The sequence below is a fragment of the Palaemon carinicauda genome, chromosome 13 (assembly GCF_036898095.1).
Source record: "Palaemon carinicauda isolate YSFRI2023 chromosome 13, ASM3689809v2, whole genome shotgun sequence".
NCBI classification, from domain to species: Eukaryota; Metazoa; Arthropoda; class Malacostraca; order Decapoda; family Palaemonidae; genus Palaemon; species Palaemon carinicauda.
Window position 1 is genome coordinate 131,839,346 of NC_090737.1, and position 6,000 is coordinate 131,845,345.

Below are 6,000 nucleotides of genomic sequence, written 5' to 3' on the forward strand. Positions count from 1 at the left end.
CTATACTTCCCTCTGCTCATAATCCCTTGCTATACTATCACGAGAACATATTCCCTTTCTAAAGTATCCTCAGCCAATAATCAAAGGAAATTAATCATTATTTATAGAAAATTTCAATTGAATGTAATTATACTGTAAATATTGTGATTGTAAAGATGTAATTTAACTTTTTAATAAAAGATAAAAAAAAAATCCAACAGGTTTATTTCTCTTGTGGATCGTAAAAAATCTTCAAAAAAAAAAATCATTTTGATCTATTGCATATTAAACGCAGGTCCTGTATAACTTAATACTTATCTAGTTACGGTCAAAACGATTAAGCTCAAGCGATTTTAGTAATGAAAATCATTTGATAGTCTGGAATTTTTTTAACATTTAGATTAACCCAACATGAAATGAAGTTTAAAATTACTTTTTAAAGTTATCAAAATTAGCTCAGACACAAGAGACAGACATACAGATATCACGTTTGAGGGGTACGATATTTAACTAGATAAATAGATTTAGAATAGATATGATTTTATTAATGTTCGGAATATGAATGTCTCTGAGCTCCTAAATACCTTTAAATGTAAGGTAATAAAATTAGGTTATACGTTACTTAATTTTCTAAAATGCCCAGCATTTAACAAATAAAGACATTTGATAATAATGCATTCATTACGAGTTTTAATTAAGTATAAAAACTAGAATTGTTTTCGTAATACAGAAACACAGGACCAAAATTATAGCTTCTATATAAGTTAATTATTGTTAGGAATATATATATATATATATATATATATATATATATATATATATATATATATATATATATATATATATATATATATATATATATATATATAACGAAGAAGTGTCAAATTCAAATTTCTCTGAGCAAATATACAAATTATAATCTATTATTTATTTCTCGGTAAATTTATCAAGACTGAAATATTCTCATTATTCTCATCAAGCAATAAATACATCGATATTCCAAACGAAAAAAAGAATTTAATCTTTAAAGAATTATTTTTCCAAAAAAAAAAAAGCGAAACTTTTTAATTAAATGCACAGTTATCTCGGAAAATTTATAACATTTAGGCATATACCAAAACTTAAAGTGATTTTCTTACTCTCAATACATTATTAAGACGAAATATTTCAAAAACTTAAAAAACGCCATTTTTTATACTCTACTTATCGAAGATGAGGATTCAACAATTGAAATTTTTTTTTTTTTCTTTTTTTTGAGAATGAGTTTCAAACTTGTCAATTGGCTTACTAACTGCGTGTTGTGCTTGAAAAATGGACTGAGGATATTTTTCACCTATTCATATAGTTGAACAAAATTTATTCATAAGCTATGCTAAAAAAAAAAAAAAAAAAAAAAAAAAAAAAAAAAAAAAAAAAAAAAGCCTAAATATACATGATAAACATGTAATTATAATTCGTACTCGCCTGTACAAAGAAATAACTAAAATCCTTTCAGTCTAACATGATCTAATGAAGGTAAACTGGCATAAGAACAACCTAACTTCCCCATGAGAACCTCACACCAATCATTCAATACTAGCACAACAATCTCTTATTCCTTGCAGTGGAATTCATAACACAAAACAAAGTTCCAAGGTTCAACATTTGCAAATTTTCATCATAATTAAATCAGGCACTGATATCAAGGATAAAAACTCACGGGGTTTAAATCTATTTGCTATACTGATGTGCGATTAATAACCATCTTAGAGAGTAAAAGTGGCTTAAAATCAAATGATCTCGTTACGGGTCAGTACAGATATGGTCAGAAGGAAAGTGTAAGTGCAGGTGGGGTCAGAAGGAAAGTGTAAGTGCAGGTAGGGTCAGAAGGAAAGTGTAAGTTCAGGTAGGGTCAGAAGGAACGTGTAAGTGGAGGTAGGGTCAGAATTAAAGTGTAAGTGGAGGTAGGGTCAGAAGGAAAGTGTACCTGCAAGTAAGGTCAGAAGGAAAGTGTAAGTGCAGGTAAGGTCAGAAGGAAAGTGTAAGTGCAGGTAAGGTCAGAAGGAAAGTGTAACTGCAAGTAAGGTCAGAAGGAAAGTGTAAGTGCAGGTGGGGTCAGAAGGAAAGTGTAAGTGCAGGTAGGGTCAGAAGGAAAGTTTAAGTTCAGGTAGGGTCAGAAGGAACGTGTAAGTGGAGGTAGGGTCAGAATTAAAGTGTAAGTGGGGGTAGGGTCAGAATTAAAGTGTAAGTGGAGGTAGGGTCTGATGGAAAGTGTACATGCAGGTAGGGTCAGAAGGAAAGTGTAAGTGCAGGTAGGGTCAGAAGGAAAGTGTACATGTAGGTAGGGTCAGAAGGAAAGTTTAAGTGCAGGTAGGGTCAGAAGGAAAGTGTTTCTGCAGGTAAGGTCAGAAGGAACGTATAAGTGGAGGTAGGGTCAGAAGGAAATTGTAAGTGCAGGTAGGGTCAAAACGAAAGTGCAATAGCAGGTAGGGTCAGAAGGAAAGTGTAAGTACAGGTAGGGTCAGAAGGAAAGTGCAACAGCAGGTAAGGTCAGAAGGAAAGTGTATGTGCAAGTAGGGTCAGAAGGAGAGTGTAAGTGCAGGTAGGGTCAAAACGAAAATGCAATAGCAGGTAGGGTCAGAAGGAAAGTGTAAGTACAGGTAGGGTCAGAAGGAAAGTGCAACAGCAGGTAAGGTCAGAAGGAAAGTGTAAGTGCAAGTAGGGTCAGAAGGAGAGTGTAAGTGCAGGTAGGGTCAGAAGGAAAGTGTAACTGCAGGTAAGGTCAGAAGGAATGTGTAAGTGCAGGTAGTGTCAGAAGGGAAGTGTAAGTGCAAGTAAGGTCAGAAGGAAAGTATATGTGCAGGTAGGGTCAGAAGGAAAGTGTATCTGCAGGTAGGGTCAGAAGGAGATGGTAAGTGCAGGTAGGGTAATCCCAGGATTAGCATTTATCTAAGAGGGAGATTAGATTGAATTTAGGAATATAGCCCAGCGTTTGGGTCCGTGAGATCATTCAGCACTCAAGTGGAACCAGGGGAAACCCATATAAGTAAATTTTGAAAAAAACTTACACGAGCTAGGATGGCAAGATGGAAGAATGAAAAATAAAATTAGGAAAGAAGGTAAAGTCGAAGGCTATAAAGAAAATGCGAATAGGACAAGAAGGAACGTTACCAAGACCGTTAAGTAACTTCTACAGAGACTCCTGTGAGGTGCACTGATGGCCCTACCCTCTACTGGTTTTTGAGAGAGAGAGAGAGAGAGAGAGAGAGAGAGAGAGAGAGAGAGAGAGAGAGAGAGCCGCAATAGAATGTATGATAATAGAAAGGAAAAGAATATGAGCAAAGCAGAGAGAGAGAGAGAGAGAGAGAGAGAGAGAGAGAGAGAGAGAGAGAGAGAGAGAGAGAGAGGGGGGGGGCTGCAATAAAATGTATGATAATAGAGAGAACAAGAATATGAGCAAAGAAACGGAAACAGAGAGAGAGAGAGAGAGAGAGAGAGAGAGAGAGAGAGAGAGAGAGAGAGAGAGAGAAGCTGTAATAGAATGTATGATAATAGAGAGAAAAAGTATATGAGTAAAGCAAAGGAGAGAGAGAGAGAGAGAGAGAGAGAGAGAGAGAGAGAGAGAGAGAGAGAGAGAGAGAGAGAGAGAGAGAGAGAGAGAGAGAGACTTATATTATTGCGTTGTGGAAAAAATTGCCACCAAGCTAGCTAGGTTTTCTAATATTAAATTTCCCATATCTTATTTTAACTACTTTTGCAGCTCCATCAGTCAATTTTAATCTAATCTTACGATTCTCAATTTAATAGGCAAACTATTCTAGCCAGAGTGGCCTTTGATGACCCCCTAAGGGCAAACCACAAGTCAATGTTATCCTCGAATGGTGAGAAGACAGAAATAATAGCTGACAAGGTCAGTAGCAGATATTTCGTTTTTTGGAATGATTAAAATCTTAATGGGTATCGAAAGACAATTTTTGTATCATAAAATTTTAAATTATACGTCTTTTAATATATTTATTTGTAAATTGCTCATCACAAATAATGGGTAACGTTTGTCATTACTTTGATAACCATCCATGTTCTGAGTGTGAAGGATTTTAATCTTTACAATTCTAGTCAAAGTTCACGCAAGTTTCAAATAGAATAAATTGATACCGATATTATAATGAATAAAATAAAAACTGGTCAAAATGCCAACCAATCTAAAAAACGAACAAAAACTAAGTAGGCTCAATAAAATGGGTATGAATGTGCTCACGATCCAATGTATAATCTAATAATCTTAAATTTTGTATACAGTCAAGGCATCTAACCATAAAGATAGCTCAGGGATTAAAAACAGAAGTGAAGAGGATAATAAATTATCTATATTTAGGGCAATAATGAACTTTTGAATACGATATTCCAAGCACTGTTAATTTTGGAGGTGTAGAATATGTTTCTCACGATGTTATGGAATTTCTTCAAGAAGGGATACTGTTTGAAGAAGGGGCTATTTATGCACATCAGTATTGCAAAAAAAAAAAAAAAAAAAAAAAAAAAAAAAAAAAAAAAAACCTAAAACCTCGGAAATCAATCCACCTTTAAAACACAAGTTATGAGAACAAGCAAAGAAAGCAATTTTATGGGAATAGAACTTTCATACCTTGACCAATGTAAGGAAATATTTTCTTGCCATAAATCCAACTAACTTCACACTAAAAATATGAGATTCTTTGTCAACGATTTACAAACCTATTCTTTAAATAACACAGACACGCACATACACACACCTAGACAACTTTCACATCAACGACACGACATTCAAGAACCTATTACACAATTCGTGTAAAATGACTAAAGTGTTATTTATCCCTTCTTTATGTCAAGGGCACAAATGACACGAGCCAAGAAACAAAGTGGAATTTATGAACCGAGCTGTGCACCTTTTCACAGAGCCCAGGTATCTCGCCATAATAGAAAGCTCTGAAATGCAAGACTTCAAAATGACTCTCTAACCCTTTACCAAACTCCTTGAAACACTTACGTTAAGTACACTTATCATTAAACTTTATTATTTAATTATACTTGAAATTGAGTTTTTCTATGTAAAAAAAAAATAATATCACCATTAATTATACATTAACTTCAGCAAGAGCATAAACGTCTGGAGCACATTGAATTACAATCCTTTTACATTAGATAGACTTTGCACTACTTAGATTACACAGTTCATGACAAATTTGACACTTTTTGTCATTGATATAAGTGTATGCAACTTTTTTAGAAATGAAAATAATAGTACCAAAACCTGTACATTTGACATTATAACCTCCTACAATGCAATTTTCTTAAACATTCTGAAATAGATTTAAATGAGATCGTTTATACCAAAATTTAAAACCTGACAAACAATTAAAAACTTTATGAATTTGAGGCTTTTGAGCAAGTTAATAATGGCGTAACACAGCTATAATTATTATGACTTTAGCTGTCAGGATAAATCCTGCCCTGACAAGTCAGCTGGATCAATAAGCAGACTAAAATCCAAAATATTTACCAGTACAGGCTGTCGGCCTTTGACAAGTACAATATATTCAATCAAACACATTGAGCTGCAGCTCTCAATATACCAGTGAAAGAACGAACTAGTTCTGTGCATGGGTATAAAATAACAGTCTAAAAGAACAAGTTATTACTCTAGTTAAGATCAGGATCTACCTCGTGAACATTTTAGCCCGTTTTTGTGGTGAGGAATAGAATGGCAAATGCTGATGCTCAAAGAGGAGGGGGGCGGTGGGAGACACATCAGCCATATGAGGCGAGTATCTTTGGTTTTTTTTATAACATTTCCAAATTTGGGATAAGGAAGGATCAAGGATGGGAGTGGGCGCTCTGAAATTGTAGGTAAGTATCAAGTTAAAATAAAAGAGAACTTCACAATTCAACCTTATTGGAAAATGTGCACAAAATCTCCCTTTACTTTTAACTATTAGCATATAATTCTTCAAGATATATTCATGTAGCACCGAGAGAGAGAGAGAGAGAGAGAGAGAGAGAGAG